We start from the raw sequence: 17291 nt of genomic DNA on the forward strand, positions 1-17291 counted from the left end.
AAAGATAAAATACTTTGTCAGATGCATGAAAACTGAGAGAATTTGTAGCTGGCAGACATGATGGCCCACTTATAAACCAGTCCGAAGATGAGAAAATTCCGCAGGCTTTGTTTTGTCTTTGCTTTTGTTCTTGTTTTAAGAAAGAAAACGTGGATCCCTGAAATGACAGGAGAACTCCATGTGATGGGTTTTTCAGTGATGACTGAAAAAACAATGTTTTAGAATGGATTTTTAACTAGTTGCCTGTAGCAATTAGAAAAGAAAGTAGCAAAAGCAGCAGCCAGCATAAATTTGAAAAGCATGAAGAGTGGCGATCTCACCTTATTATTTTTCCTATTGGTTTACTTAAGAGGCGGAATAAGAATATGTGAAAAGCGCAGCTTACCTTAATTTCCAAAGTGACCTCACCTAATTCCCTCATGATCCCCTCGGGGCAAGGTGGAAAAATTTACATATGATGGCAATACACTTGAGTGTTTTCTTAGCTGATTAAGGATTTTAATCTAAAAGGTTGATGATGAAGAGGAAAAATTTAACAATAGAAGTTTGTAAGTATCGAGAGGAAACAGAAAGTCCTAGAAGATATCAAATATTCTTTTAAAGAGAAAAAATATTTTGAGACTCCTTAAAATATAGATTCGGGCAGGATAGATTGATGGAAAAAGCACTGATTAGAGAGTAAGGTACAGAAACACTGTCCTTTGGTAATTTTTGACTTTTCGTATGTCACGATATTTCCCCGTGGCTTTATGTCTTGATCTGTTGAAAAAAAAGTATACTTTTTGGACTTGAGAATCTCTAGAATCTTTATAATTTCAATGGTCTCTTTTCCTAATTTTCCCTAGTCACAAATCTGTTCTGGTCTTTGAGATACTCTAAGGTGGAGTGCTAAGACCCCACATAAACCTGCAACATCACAACTCCAGATACTTTATTTAAATTTGAAACTCAATTTAGCATTCTGTAATAACTTATTCCTGCAAGGTTTTTCTGAAGTGGTTAAAAAAAACGTTTATAAACTCTAGATAAAGGCAAATCCTTTAATTAAACATGCTGTGTCTGCCTAGGTACACACTAGATAGAAAATTGAAAGGCTTTTACATATTTAAGAGGGAGGAATATAAATTGGTAAGAGAATATTATTAGAGAAGACAGGATGCGTAAAGAATAGTCAAACAGAGATTAATTATTTCTCTCCTCCCCCAAAATAGTAGCCATAATTACCAATGATGATGAAGTTCAAGGCTCCGTCTTTGTCTCTCACTTACTCCTCTGTCTACAAGAACTGCTTTCATTGGCTTATATGATACTTACTGGTAAAATGTAAGTGATGGAAGGTCTTATCTCACACACACACACACACACACACACACACATGCATGCCACGTAAGTACTGATATTTCCAGAAGAGGCCTGTAAGCCTGAGAATGCAGACAAGATGTGAAACCAAGCAAAGTAAAAGTATTAGAAAGGAGACTTCTAAATATGGTGAGGATTAAATTGCTTAAAGAAGGACATACCAAGAAAAATATTTAAAGAATATCAATACCTTGATTAGTTTCTGCATATTACTGGTTCTTAGCTTGCAGTCTTATTAAACAAGACGAATGCACAAAATTACATTCTTATTTATCCTCAATACTACACAAATACTTTCAAAATATATTTCACCAATAAAAAATTGATCCTGAAAGTTTTCTTAATTGGGATCTTATATCTAAGCGGCAACACTTCCTCTTGTTACCAGATTTCACCTAGAACTCCACTGTTACTTCAAAGTAATAAAGTTTCAGCCTCCGACTGATCATTTATGCATAAGCAACAGGAAGAATCGTGAATTTTATGACTTGGAATATGAAACTAAGATTGTTCCTTTAAGAGAGAACTTTTTGAATCCATTACGAGGCCCCAGGAGAAATGGTACCACTCAGAAGTCTGGCTATGGAGGGAGAAACAAGAATACTAACTACCACAGTTCAATGCCTACATACCTGCTGGTGATGCTTAAATATGTACCTCCAACCCAGATCTCTGCCCCGAGACTCAAACCCACATGCCTCGCTGCCTGTTCACATTTCCACTCAGACGCTTCATAGGCAACTAGCATTCTGCAAAAACAGAATTGTTTCCTCTCTGAAACCTTCTTTTCATCTTATGTTTTCTGTCTCCTCCGAAAGGCCCCAAGGCATGATGTGACCAAACAGGGTGGATGGTGCTGGAACAGGCTGGTTTTGGGTTGGGATGGGGGTTGGGTGGGGAACATGATCTTACCAGCTAGTCATTGCGTTTTCCATGAAAACAGCATTTTTCCTTTTTTTAAAGAACTTTCACACTTGGTAAAAAATGCCGTGAAATGTGTCAGAAGATTCGCAGCTAATTTTATGTCTTATCAGGTATTGCATCTACCACAATTCTAAAAGTTATAAGTATTTTTCCTCTTCTGGGATTTGTGATATACTATGGCAACATAGTGTATCATTTGCAGATGTATTGTAATAAGATACAGAATTTAAAGAGATTCCAGGGGGCGTGGATCACCATGTCCCTTGATTCTATGCTTAAGATGCCACCATCACTTGCTACAGGCTCCCAGACAGAAACCTCAGAGTTTTCCTAAACGACATGCTCTATCTCTTAATCATGAACCACATTTGCTCATGCCTCTCAGTATTGAAAGGGGTCTGGGGTGGGATTTTGTTCACTGAAACCCACTCGTGTCTTTTTGGCTACTCACGTTTCTCAGTCTGGTGGGCACAGACAAAAGGACGGGAGGCCAAACAGAAAACAAGGCATCGCATGGCAGCTGTTAGCGACGGTCACCGAGTACTCCTCGGCTTTCCACCTTCCAGGCGTAGGGGTGGGTGACGTCCCCACACCGTCTTTTGAAATGAAGTCTTCCTTCGGACAATGAAATGTGAGGGGAAGTGACAAGTGACATGTATCCATTCCCAGCGGGTCCTTTAGAAGCCGATGAGGGATTTGTCACATCTCTCTTGCTTCTACACTGACCTGGGAAGCGTACGCTGGCGTGAAACTTGAATGTCTCAGGTCCCTGAGCAATTGGGATGAAAAGACTCCCCACCTACTCACGTGGGACATAGACCAAAAGCAAGAAATACACTTTTGATGTGTTAGGCTGCCAGCATTTAGGGTTTATTTATTTGGGCGATATAAGCCAGTTTATCCTGACTGATACTTATCATTTAACTGACAGTCGAGCAAATACCTAGTATTTTCCTCCCTCCTAGACTCCAGGGAGGATTTCTCAGATGAAATTAGGTTAAAGAACAGTAGCTCAAGGGAAGTCTCTCACTCTTTTGCCCATTTGGCATGAAATGCCTGGGACTGTGGAGGGAACCGTTTCCATCAGCCATCTGACAAAGGACAGGTCCGTGCCTGTCCTTCAATCATCTTCACCCGACCCATGCACTCGGACTCCTCTGCGAACATTTCATCAGAGTCTTTGTGGTTAATGGATACCCCGAGCCTTCTTCCACATCTCAGCATCGGGGCCCCTATGTCCAGGCTTGTCTGCGAGAAAATAGAATATTGTCTTGACCTCCAAAAGGGTCTTGAATCCAGTCATCTGCATGAGATTTGCTGACTTGCCCCTGGACACCAGGCTCTAACGTTATGGAGGCAGAGAGTGAGAGATTAAGTCATACTGCAGGTCTTGTTTGTTAAGGCATCATAACTTCAAACACATAAATATGGTTCACTTAATATCTTCGGCTTTGACCATAATGTCAGCCACTCCTTTCTTAGGAGGAACTTAGAAAGTTGTGAGAGGAGATGTGTTGGAAATGTGGGTGGAAGGTTCCTTCCTTCCTATAGGAAAGGTAGATCTTAAGGATGTGGGTAATTCTTCCGCCTTCAAATCTCTCTCCCTACTTTATGGGTGTTTCTCCATCCTTACTTCCACTAGTAGAATTCAGGTCAACACACACCCCTCCCATTTGGATCATACCAACAGAACGCTATCGGGCTACCTGACTATAACTGTGTCTTCTTCAGTCAGCCTTCTGTAGGACAACCCAAGTGATATTTGTCTAAAAAATACAAATCAAAACCTTCAGGATCTTGCGTGAAATCCTCAGTGCTTTCTCATTGCTCTAAGGGTAAGGTCTAAGAATGCCTACATCTGGTTTTTCCTCTACTCCTTTGTCTCATCTTGCCCTACTAATCTCATGATTCAGTACACCACACTGAATTTATTCTGATCTTTCCAAAGCACTCTCTTCCCTACTGCCTTTAAGCAAGTGCATGGACCATTCTACTGTCTAAAACAATCTTCCCTGTCTTTATCGACTGACTGGGGTCTATTAGCTCTTCTAGTTTTAGATTCAAGTGCCTTTTTAAATCCCAAATTCACACAGGTTAACTGCTCTATGCACAAATTATGGAAAAAATTATCCCAGTGCCAACTCAACTTGAACAGTTTTATTTGTCCCACCTTGACTGCTGTCCGATGACATCTGGAGGCAATGGATGCTCTAGAATTTAGAGAGAAACTTGATTCTTCTTTCCTAATGTTGTATAGTCATGGGATGGCAGATGCTACCTGAGACAAAGGTCAGGAGGGCCTATTTCAATTCTGTAAGTGTAGGTTGTGGCCTAATTCAGGGTCCACAGTAGGTCCATGCCCAGGGTCCACACAGGAAATTTTGGCAAAGGTCCTATAATAATAAACAACCAATATTTTTCTAGTCTTCAATACTCTCTAACTCCCTAAATCTAATACTTTCTCCCCAACTCCTTAACTTATGCCTCCAATTTTTTTCTCTCCATTGGCTTTTCCTCCTGATCTAAAAAAACATACTCATAAACATTATCATAAATGAATTATTTTCTTTAATTTGTTGATGCTTACGTCATTGTCTCTATTCTCTGTCTCCTTCCTCTTGTCTCCACCCTCCTTGATATAATAGGCTACATCAGTCGCCCTCACTCATTCCACATTTACTCAGTTCTCAGCCAAAGAACAGTCTGATCTTACTGGTCCGATCGGAACTGTCTGAGCTAAGAGCTTGTGATTCATACTGACCCTCAGCGGTCAGAAGACTTCCTGCTAGTCAGAGACAGTGCCGTGTTCCCTGTCACTATCTTACATGATCTCTTCACAGTATATGATTGTGTTAGTATCTCCTTGACATTCTCTTTCTCTTTTCTAACTCCTAAGATGAATACTATTTTGATTCTACTTCCTTTCATGCTATTTCTCCTGAAAAAGTCATTTTCCACTTTTTGAAAAAATTTTACATTTTCACTCTCATCTTTTTGCATTATCTCTTAAATAAATTCTTTTTTTAAAAAAAGAATTTGTTTTTAAAGAGAGGGAAAGAGAAGGAGAAAGAGAGAAAGAGAAACATCAATGTGTGGTTGCCTCTTACATGCTCCCTCCTTGGAACCTGGCCCGCAACCCATGCATGTGTCCTGACTGGGAATCGAGCCGGTGACCCTTTGGTTTGCAGGCCATCGCTCAATTCACTGAGCTACACCAGCCAGGGCTAAATAAGTTCTTTAAATAGCCTCACAATTGTATTTCTGGCCACAACTCAGTTAATTTTTAAAATATTTACTGTATGATGAGCACTGGGCTAGAATTAAGACCATAAACATGAATTAGATATATGAGGTCTGTTCAGAAGTTATCAAGCCATATAATATGAAAAAATATTTATTGAAGAAGATATAAGATACAAGAAACTCTTCACATAGGACAATGATGCCTCAGACCCCTTCAAAGTAGGCACCTTGTGACTTTATACATTTCTCCCAATGACTGTCAGTTGCCCTGTTGGATTTTCCTGAATCTCACTGATGACAGTCTGAAATCTCTTCCCTTTCAAAGGTGATTTTAGTTTTGTGAAAAGGCAAAAGGCACAGGGTGCCAAATCTGGGCTGCAGGGGAGCTGAGTCATTTGGGTGATTTGATGTTTTGCCAAAAACTCTTCACGAGATGTGATACATGAGCAGGAATGTTATCATGATGAAGCTGCCCACCATCAGTTGCCCATTACTGTGGCTTTCTGAGTCATCCAAATAGATTCTGTGGAGAAATGTTTAAGCTCAGTGCAAAATTTGATGCAGATTCGTTGCTCTACTCACTCAGTCATTTTGAATGTGACGGCCACACAGTACACATGCTCACTCAATAGCGTCCGCCACCCCCACTGACGAGTACAGTGAAGTAGTCATTGTTCACGCATGCACATTCCAGTCCACTCTCCTTGGCTGCCAGGTGACATCAATGCTGCTCAAACCTGTCTCATTAATTTGTTAACAATGGCTGCACTTTTTCTGGACAGACCTTGCAGGCAGAGGTCTGTGGGTATTGGCTTCAGAGCATCTGATGTACTAGGTCTAAAATGAAATGTAAGATCTGTCTTTTGAACAAGGGTCCCAGGCAACTTGGTGGATTCAAGAAATACTGGTCTGGAGTAGCAGTCCTTTTGTTGCCTAAGCATTGCGTGAGAAGCCTGTCAAAACAGCAGATTTCTAGTCAGATTTAATAAGATTCAGGTAGAATTTTTAAGAGACACCTAAGCTATTCTTATACAAGGAGTATGAAGACAGTTCTATAAGAACACTGGTCTAATAAGACAGCAGTAGAAAAACAAGCGGCAAAAACATCTAGTGAGAATAGACAATTATTTTGTTTCCTATGGTCCTGCTGGGTTTCCTGCCTTTCCCCTCCCAGAAGCTTTGCATTGAGATCTCCCAGCAGGACTGAGTTAGTATATGGGAACCCAAGGCCTTTAGCTGATACCAAGAGTGTTAGCTTGCAAGCTAATCTATCTAAACTAGGCACAAAAAAGGTCTTTTTTTCCAGCCTGAAAACTCCCACTGTAATTTAAGCTTCTATGGACCACCTCCCCCTTCCATCCACCTTATAAATATGCAGCGTGGTGAAAGCAGAGTCCCTGTCCGGGAGCACACCTATGTGCATCCAGCTATGCCTGACCAAAGCGCCCCTCCCTGTGGAACAGTGAAGGCCTGGATTGCATATACTCAGCTATTTACGTGCCTGTATATGTCACTCATGAATTTTACCAGGTGTATTGCTAGTGGTGTGTGTTCCTGCTGACCATAATGGACATACCGCATTGTGTAGCCATGGGGTTTTAAGGAATTGATGAGCTACCATAAGCCATCCTGGTGATGGGACATGCTCCTGGTGATGATTGCAGATCACCAAGATGGCTGGTGACCAGGTGACCATAATCACTGTAAGTCACAACCACCTTAGAGTGATCAGGTCACTTATCAGACTAAAATTCCTCCTACCTGGTAATTGTGGCTTTCATAAACTATTGTAGATATACCATATCATTAAAGCCCAAAAGTAAAAAGGAGTATTTGGAAGTTCTAGAGCATCATATGAGCCTCAGGCTAAAAACAAACAGACAGTCCAATGTAATGAGACTGCTGGTAGCCAAGGGAAAGGGGCTGCTGGCCTCGTCAGAGCCTGGGAAGATGCCGCGGGAGGGCTTGCGCCCATACAAACACAGGAACTTACTCTATGGCAGGTGCTCTTATAGGTCAGTAAGGCAAATGGGAACCCAGAGGTTCTGGCCTCTGCAGAGACCCGGAGCAGACTTAAGAGAGATACAGAAATGGGCCCAGCAAATCAGAGCAGAATCAGGGCCCCGGCCCCACTCACCCTGGGACCTGTTTCCCATTGTTCATCTCAGGCTCAGTTTCCCACTCCCCACCCTTATATAGGGATTTATATATTGGACCTTATAAAGCTGTAGCTGGTTCATTCATCTGGCCTGCATTGCTATTCTTCTGTTAGACTATATAACTGAGTTGTACTTTCTGAGTTTCTGAGACCCAGCACTAGTGAGAAGACGGGTTCGTTGGATGAAATCATTCTGACCCCTGCTGATGGGATTCTACCACATTTGGCCGGGGGCAATGCTGAGAAATGACTGTAATCCTAAAACTTGCCACAGTCATGCAACTGGAACAATACCACTTTCCAGGAGTAGAGAAGTAAATTAGTCTCCATAGAATAAACTTAATCCAGGCAGCGGTATTATACAGCACTATTTCCCAGTGTAACAGCCTTATCTATCTAGTTTACAAAGTCTCTAGTACCTCACTGTGGCTCCTCAGTTCTATACAGAGAAGTGTCCACTCTTGTTCCCAGGGTGACATGTGTCCTAAAGGTTTCTTAACACTTCACATTTGTTACCGGCACTTGGGGTACAGCCTTGGACCAGCTTTTTTTCTTCAGCCCTGCCACAGAGAAGAGTGGACTAAGTGTGCCTGCCTTCTTTAGGCCAGGAACGTCCCGTGTGCCATGACCATCCAGAACTCCGCAGCGGTGATGAGGCAGTGGGGGTTGGGGAAAGCGTAGTGTAAGTTGCTTGTTGGGGTCCAAACATGCCATTATACTGCCTTTAAAAAAATCATAGTTTGGAATTTGTAAACATAATACAAAAGAGGAAGGTAGTATATTAAACCACCATATACATATCCTATAATACAAACATGTCTATTCTTAATATCAGCATATATCAACATCCTGACATTGTTGTTTCATGTATACTACCGTGTTTTTTTTCTGACAGCATTTTAAGCAAATTTCAGATTAATATTCATAATATTTTTAGGATAGCACCACTAAGGAAACTGCTTGCACTTGCAAGCCATTTAAACATTGCTAACTAAAGAGGAATGGGCCTTTTCTCAGGGCAAAAACCCACAGCCCTCTTGAGAACACATGGGCATTAGCTGAAAAGGACATTCCCCAGTTTGAGTGCCAACTGCTGGGCCTACAACGGCCACCTAAAACGAACGTGACTCAACACCTGATTGGCCTCCTAAGAGGCTGGATGCAGCACACTGCATATGTGGCAGTTTTACTAGAGCCAAATCATCATATGGGGGACCATGACACAAGGGATCCCTGAAGCAAGAACCGGAAATGTTGCAGCTACCAGTAAAAGTGAGCCGTGTCCTTCCCCTCCACTGGGCCTTTCAGAGCCTGCATGATCCTCCTTACCTGTGAATAGTCTTAAAGATGACCGGTGCACTTGCCTGGGAGATGGTCAATACTCACTGGCCGTCGTTCCTGGAACTGGAGGATCTTTGCCCACTGCTGACCAGTCCCCACGCTTTGAACTGCCGACCTATCCTGAAGTCCCACAATGCCCTCCCGATGGAGATTTCCTGACTTCCTGAATTAATATTCCCATCCTTCAGTGGGACATCTCTGAAGCCACGTCCATAATTTGATAGAGCTCCCCCAAAATTCCATATAAATGAGGGTCTGTTAAGAGCAAGGCCTGGTCCTGCTTTTACCTTATATTTGTTGTTGTTACAATAATGCCAAGACCTGCCTGCCTATTTTCATAGCTATAGGGATGCCTTTGTACCTGAATGAGACTGTGGCTGAGCATGAGCAAATCCTGGACTTGATATACAGACTTCTCCAGAGCTGGATTTTAACCTCTCCTTTGGGTCTTAAGCCTTGAGCTGCCCTTCCCCACTTTGTTTGAGAGCTCCTGTAAAACGTCTGCTTTTGTTCGCACTGACTCCTCTGTGTGGAATACCTCCCCCCACTCCATGTCTGCAAATCACCCCTTACTGATTTTTGTAGGCCCAGGTCAAATGCTGCCTCGTGCTCCCTTCCCTGGGCTCCTACAGAACTCAGTTGTATTTCCTTCAGGACACATTCTTCCTTGTATCATAGGCATTTACACTCGTGACAGACTTTTACCAATCTTGTGTGAGAAACTGAACTCTGTGAGGCTGGGCTCTGGGAAAGAAGCATCCGCAAGAAAATTCCTGCCCCTATGGAGATCGGGGCTCGACAATTAACAACCGCGGGTGTAGGGCAAGGCGAGGTCTCCGATAGGCATGGGCCAGGGGTACTGTGAGGGAGCAGAAGAGTGGGCAGCTTCTATTGCTGACCTTACCTTTAAAGGCCTCGGGAAGAAGTGACACCTGGTGTCACCTGGTGTCACAGTGAAGGGTAGGATTTCCCACATAGCTAATACAGAGGAAGATAGATATTGCTAACCTAAGTGTATCACTATTTCCCCGTCTGTTATCAAATTGTGAGCTCCTTGAAGACAGGAATTATTCCAGTTTTTAAGGTCTCAGCACTTCTGTGCCTGTCATAAAGCTTGGTTTCAATAAGTATGTGTTGTCAGAAGGAGATTTTTAGGATAAGAGAGGTCAAACAGCACATGGAGTTTGAGTAACCAACAGGTCACAGAATGATGAGAGGGTGTGGAATCCGTAACACCGTTCCTTAGACTAGTCCTGCCACTGTGGAAATCGGTACAGGGGAGGAAGCGTGGCTGTGCAAGTTCTGGTGAGAAATCTAGAGACATAGCACAATTCTTGTCTTCATATTTAGACTCTCTGAAGACTAGGCTACTTCTACCATCATCAGGAGCCCTATTCTTCATGCAAAGTGGATACCACTGATCTGTGGCCTATAGTTTGCCCGGGATGATTGGGAGGTGTATGAGCCTCCCACAGCTCCTCATTTTCTCTCGTCAGTCAAAAGGTGCACATTCACAAGGCCATCAGCTGGGGCAAGAATGCAAGCTCTCATTGCAGGAGCACTTCACCTCATTAACACCAGGTTCTCACCGGCTAGACTGATCTGGAATGAGGGCAGTCTGAACAGGCTGAGAAAACCATGTTTTTAAGAAACATAAAGCAGCTTGATCACTGGGGCCCACGATTTAGCCCGATATTTCCCTTTGGTACTGGTCAGTTTCATTCTATCTTCATGCTCCAGTTTCCAGAAAGTTGCCTGAGCTAGTGGTCTTCAATTTTCATCTGGGTTCACACCTGAAAATCTTGATACACTCTCTGTCCACACCACCTTACTACCAGTGCTTACTGCACTGCACAGGGGTGCATTGTTCCTGTTATCAAGAGTGACTCCACTTCGCCCCAGTCCCCGGTCCCTTTGACCCCTCCATCTACTCAAAACAGTTGGGGTTTTCATTGGTTTTCCCAGCATTGTCCCCAGGATCTCTCTCCTTCTCAGATTCCTTTGCATATTATTCTTCTCCAGAGATTTATCTTCAGCCATTTTCTGTTCTCACTTTTAATACTCTGAAGAATTAATCTTCTTTCCTTGCTTCCATTGACAGAACTAAACTATCATTTCAGTCCAGGCTTCTGGCCTCTAGAGTCATATATCCGACTCCCCTTGAATATCCCTTTAAGCATTTAAATTTAGCATATTCAAAATTAAACTCAATTGGTATTTTATTTCTTTAGTGTCTACCTAGTGGCTCAAGTCCGGACACTTGGAATTCTCCTGTGTTCTGTATTCACCTTCTTTCTCTTTGGTGCCCCTTTTCTTCTCAGCATCTCCACTGCACTTCATGGAACCCCAGAACTGTGTCAGCCTCCTAACCAATTCACCTGCCGCCACTTCTGCCACCTTCTAAGCTTTTTTCCTAACAGCTTCCACATAGTTAAAAAAAAACCTGCTAATGTAAGAAAGTTATGTACCTACTTAAATATCTTTATGGCTTCCCACTGCTTTGGGCTGCCTTCCAACCTCACATAAAGATCTCCCACAATCCTGCTGCTCACATCTGCAGTCTCATTAGTAGCTGCTGCACCTTTGCATATGCCAGCTGTGTGAGACCACTTGTGGGTTTCTGGGTTTCAAGTTCAAGCAGAAACTTGTTCTTTCTGGTGTACTCCTGCTGCCTTAATTGCCTTGTGCAGTTCTTTACCCAACTAATGTCATTGCTCCCAAAATTTTAGTTATCTACTTCTATTGTAGCTCTTTCTAACACACATACACATAGCTAAATAGGATTAATTACTTTTATGATGTAATGCCATAGCATTCTGACTTATTGTCTTGCTGAGAACAATACTGTGTTTTAATTGTTTATCCCTATTTTCTCACTATTCTGTTTCTCCTAACTATGGGCACTCTGACTTAGTTTTCTTTTCCTTCACCAGCCAGCATTATACATGGTGCAAAGTAGCTTTTCACGGCCTTCTGAACAAATGCATCTATGTTTTATAACCATTATACCCTTGTTAACATATGACAAAATAACAAACTCTCTGTTCTATAGGTTCTTCACTTACCAAATGACATATTCCACAGATCTGGAACAAATACTCCAAAAATGTATATGGAACCAAGAAGACCCTGAATAGCCCTCAGCAATCTTTAGATACCTGACAGTAAACTATACCTGATAGCAAACTATACTACAAGGCAATTTTAATCAAAATAGCCTGCCACTGGCATCAGAACAGGCATCTAGACAACTAGAACAGAGCAGCGAGCTCCGAACTCATCACACACCTACACAGTCAGTTAATATTTGAAAAAGGCAGCAAGAACATATAATGGAGTAAAGACAGTTTCTTCAATAAATAGTGTTGGGAAAACTGGACAGATACATACCAAAAAAAATGAAACTAGACCACCTATTTAAACCATACAGTAGAATAAATTCAAAATAGATGAAAGACTTAAATGTAAGCTGAGAAACCATAAAAATCCTAGAAGAAAACATAGAAGGTAACATCTCAGACATCTCTTGGAGCAATATTTTTGCCAATAGGTTTCCAAGGGCAAGAGAAACAAAGGAAAGAGAAACCAATGGGACTACATCCAACTAAAAAGCTTCTTCACACTTAAAGCAACCATTAACAAAGTGAGAAGGGAACCCACCACATGGGGAAACATATTTGCTAATAGTACATCTGATAAGGCTTAATCTCCAAAATATATTAAGAATTTATACAACTGAACACCAGGAAGACGAATGATCCAGCTGAAAATGGGCCAAGGACCTGAATAGACACTTCTCCAAAAGGGACATACAGATGGCCAAAAAGCTTATGAAAAAAATGCTTAACACCACTATTATCAGACAGATGCAAATCAGAATCACAATGAGATATCACCTCGCACCTGTCTGAATGGATACCATACATAAATCAATAAAGGAGTGCTGGCGAGGGTGTGGAGGAAAGGGAAATTTAGTACACAGTTGGTGGGAATACAGACTGGCGCAGCCACTGTGGAAAGAGTATGGAGTTTCATCAAAAAAGTTAAAAATGAAACTGTCTTTTGACCCAGCAGTTCCACCCCTGGGAACATATCCTAAGAATCCTGAAACACCAGTTTGAAAGAATAGATGCACCCCTACCTTCATAGCAGTATTATTTATGATAGCCAAGATCTGGAAGCAGCCCAAGTGCCCATCCGTAGATGAGAGGATAAGGAAATTTTACCTTTTGTGACAGCATGGATGGATCTGAAGATTATTACATTAAGTGAAATAAGCCAGTCAGAGAAAGACAAATACCATACGATCTCACTTGTACTTGGAATCTAATGAACAAAATAAACTGACAAACAAAACAGAAACAGAGGCAAGGACTCAAAGGACAGCCCGACAGCTGTCAAAGGGAAGAGGGAGGGGGACTGGATGAATGCAGATGAAGTTCTTAGCCAAAGAACATATATGTGTAACCCACAGACATAAACAACAGTGTGGTGAGGACCAGAGGGAAGGGGGAATAGGAGCTTGGACAAGGGGAGCAAAGGGGAAAAAATGGGGACATCTGCCATGGTGTCAAAATAAAAATAAAGAAAAAAGAGAATCACAGCAATATCTACCTCACAGGGTTATAACAATTAATGAAATGTTGCACATGAACAGATTTTGAAACTATAAAACACCTTCATTTAACAAAATTTAAATCAGAGTTTAATGCTTGATTATAGACCTTAGTCAATACAAGGGTGTTTACATTTCTCAAATACGTTTGGATTTCACAAAATTTGCATTCCCTAGAAAATAGACCCAGCAATCACTTTCATAGTCTGAAAATATGAATGAAAACAGAAGGCTCTGAGCTGAGCCATCCATTACATTTGAGAATAGACATATAAGCAAAAGCATGATACATTAATTTACAGATAGTAATGCCCAAGTATGAGTGTTGTTCTATAGACGTGTGTTTGTGTGTATGTGTGTGTATGAGGTTTGAATGTCTTCCCCTTGCAAATAAGTTGTGAAAATAACAGCCCCAAACAGCAGCTTTATACAGCTTCTTTTCTTAATTTATCTGTTCTTTAGACTACACAGCCCTTAAAGTGGAAAATAAGGCGAATACACATTTAAAAGCTTTCTCTGCAGGATGACTCAGTCCTCTGGCTACTGTTCATTCTATTTCTTTTGCTTATGGAGCCGCTAGGAGGTCAGTTTAAAGGCTTCGAGAAGTCCGTGTGCTTGCTTCTCAATTTACTACTTACATAAATAGCCAGAGCGTTGAACGGCCATCCTCCCATTGCTGTTACACTGAGAAAATGACCAAATACAACACACTGTCACCTTTGGTATGATATGGTAGCATAGCTGGTATCTTTAAGGGAAAATGACTTTTTTTATTGGTTAAAGCAGTTTCCTGACTCTCTGCAGTGAGAGGTGGGGGGCTCGAAGCTGGGAGCATTAGCTTCTTCGCACCTCCTGTGTCAGAGGGTGTTTATCTGGTCAGGCCGATTGGACGGCAGAAGCGTTAGAGACTCATTTCGAAGGGTCAGTCCACTCTGATGCCACTGAAGCATTCAGGAAAGAATTGTCTTTGAACAACAGTATTTTTTTTTATTCTGGAGAAATAGGATTTTTCTTTGGTGTATGGCCACAAATTGAATGACGCTTCCAGAGCATGGAAGCAAGTTAGACTTCATGAAAGTTTATGAGGGTGTACGGTGTCAACATAAGCAACATCCAAACCTGTAGAGAATTTTTGTAAGAGTTTATTTGAGCCAAAAATGACATATGCTAGGAAGCAAGATCTCGAATGCTGCAGCCAGTACTGGTTTTGCAGCTTCTTTTATGAATTTAAGGAAGGAGTTATGGAAGGTCACACAGAGGTGGGAGAAAGCAAGGCAGGGATTGAGTTATAGGGTAGTTAACAAGATTATGTGCTCCCTTGAGGGTGGCCCTGCCTTTGAGGGTTACTGATGATATTTTAAAGATGTGCTCACCTAGATGCACAAGGACAATGGACAGGGCTGGTTTAAAACTTTTCAGTGGGGTGTGAATGCACACCATGATCTGCCCACCTAGGAATTTATGATGAGATTGCCCTGTGAGGTCACTTTCCCTAGGATCCCCCTTTTTTCCACTCACAAGGGGATAAAATGGTTTTCCTCCACCCTCTTAGGTTCTGTGTCCGAGATTTACAAACTAAACTGGCAAAGACAGATTAACAGGAGAAATGGTTTCTTATGTGCGCATTCAGGGATCTTCATAAAAAAATAGTAAAGACCCAAGGAAGTGGTTAGACCCAGGGGCTTATACAGCATTTTAACTAAGAGTAATAAATTTGTGGAGAGGTGACAGGAGAAAGGAAAAAGGGGGTTTAGGCTTTTAGAGGCAATGAATTGTGGGAAGGTAACGGTGTGAGAGAAAACCAAGGGCAGTAAGGTTTACTTAGTGAGGTTCTCTTTATGCAGACTCATCTCCGCGCTATTTCTGGTGATAAGATTCAATCTCTCCTGCTTTGTACTGGGGAGAGGGGGCACCTTCACAAAGGGAGTTTTATGCTCTGCTTTCAGGCGAAGAGTGGGAGGAAAGGGAGTTTTTCTTGGACCTGCTTCTTCTCAGTTGCTTTCAGCTCAAAATAATCCTCCATCCTCGTGTCAAAGCGGCATATTACAGGGTGGCATATCATGCTCCCCTTCAGGGGTGTGTCTCAATATACATATATTATGAGGTCTGTCCAGGGAAAGTCCAGCCATTGTTAATATAACAAGAAAGGTTTGCATGGCATCAATGTAATCTGGTAGCCAAGGAGAGTGGACTGGAATGTGCATGCATGAACAATGATGACTTCACTGTACTAGTCAGTGGGGGCGGTAGACGCTGTTGAGTGAGCATGTGTACTGTGTGGCTATCACATTAGCCACCTGCAATGTCTAACCTGCAATGACTGAGTGAGTGTGCATCAAATTTTGCATTAAGCTCGAACATTCCTCTGCGAAACTATTCAGATGATTCAGAAGGCCACAGCCATGGGCAACAGATGATGGGTAGGTTCATCATGACAATGCGCTGGCTCATGCATCATGTCTTGTGCAGTTTTTTGGTGAAACATCAAATCATCAAGGTGACTCAGCCCCCACTACTACCCAGATTTGGTGCCCTGCGACTTCTGGTTTTTCCCAAAACTAAAACCACCTTTGAAGGGGAAGAGGTTTCAGACCATCAGTGAGATTCAGGAAAATACAATGGGGCAGTTGATGGCGATTTAGAGAACTGTATGCAGTCCCAAGGTGCCTGTTTTGCAGGGAATTGAAGCGTCATTGTCCTCTGTGCAGTGTTTCTTGTATGTTGTATCTTCTTCAGTAAATGTCTCTATTTTTCTCCATGGCTGGATACCTTCTGGACAGACGTCGTATATATAATTTCAATAGCCAGTAATGATCTGGAGCTGTAGACATTTTCACTTTTTCCTCTTTTCCAAACCTGAAGGTTACTGATTATTACAAGGCTCATTCAATATGCTAGAAAACATTGTTTATCAAACCCCTTTCTGTCCCAATTCTCTGCCTTTTTTCCTCTTTATTCACAAACCTCAAGTGGCATATACTGCACAAAGCTCTTCTGATATTATTATTACTTCATATTTGTCTTTAAAGTGTTCAGCTATTTAAAAAATTATTTCAAAAGAAAACTTTAAAATAATACTTGCAATGGGAAAACTATTACCACATATCACTTGTAGAAGGTTGCCACAAAAACAAGGCAAAATAAAAATATACAATTTCAATTTTATTCTTTCCTACACTTGTTTATGCTCTGCTAAAGTTGCCCATATGAACTTGCACAGTAATAGAACTATTAACAGGTTAACTATGATTATTTTAAATTCTTTGTCAAAGAACTCCAGTAACTTTTATCTGAATCTAATGCTGTGAATTTCTGCACCTATTGGGTGTGTGTTGTGTTTCTCCTTGCTTTCATAGGCTTTATTATGGGTGTTAGCAGACAGGTGTCTGCTGTAGGTGGTGAAGGGGTTCAGAGCAGGCCTCCCCGAGATGTGTCATTAGGCATCTGGATTGTTTTTAACTGAAGGCAGCCCTAACTCTACAGGCTCATGAGAAAATTTTACCTCTCCCTGAATGAATTTCAATTTGTGACCTTGCCCGTGTTAAGAGTTTTCAACAGAAATAACATCTTTTTATACCCTATCGATAGAGCAGGGCAAACTTCTAATTACTGAGCATTTGCCCTTCTTATCATCCTTCCTCTTATCTTCCA

Source organism: Phyllostomus discolor, chromosome 10, assembly GCF_004126475.2.
Source record: "Phyllostomus discolor isolate MPI-MPIP mPhyDis1 chromosome 10, mPhyDis1.pri.v3, whole genome shotgun sequence".
NCBI lineage: Eukaryota > Metazoa > Chordata > Mammalia > Chiroptera > Phyllostomidae > Phyllostomus > Phyllostomus discolor.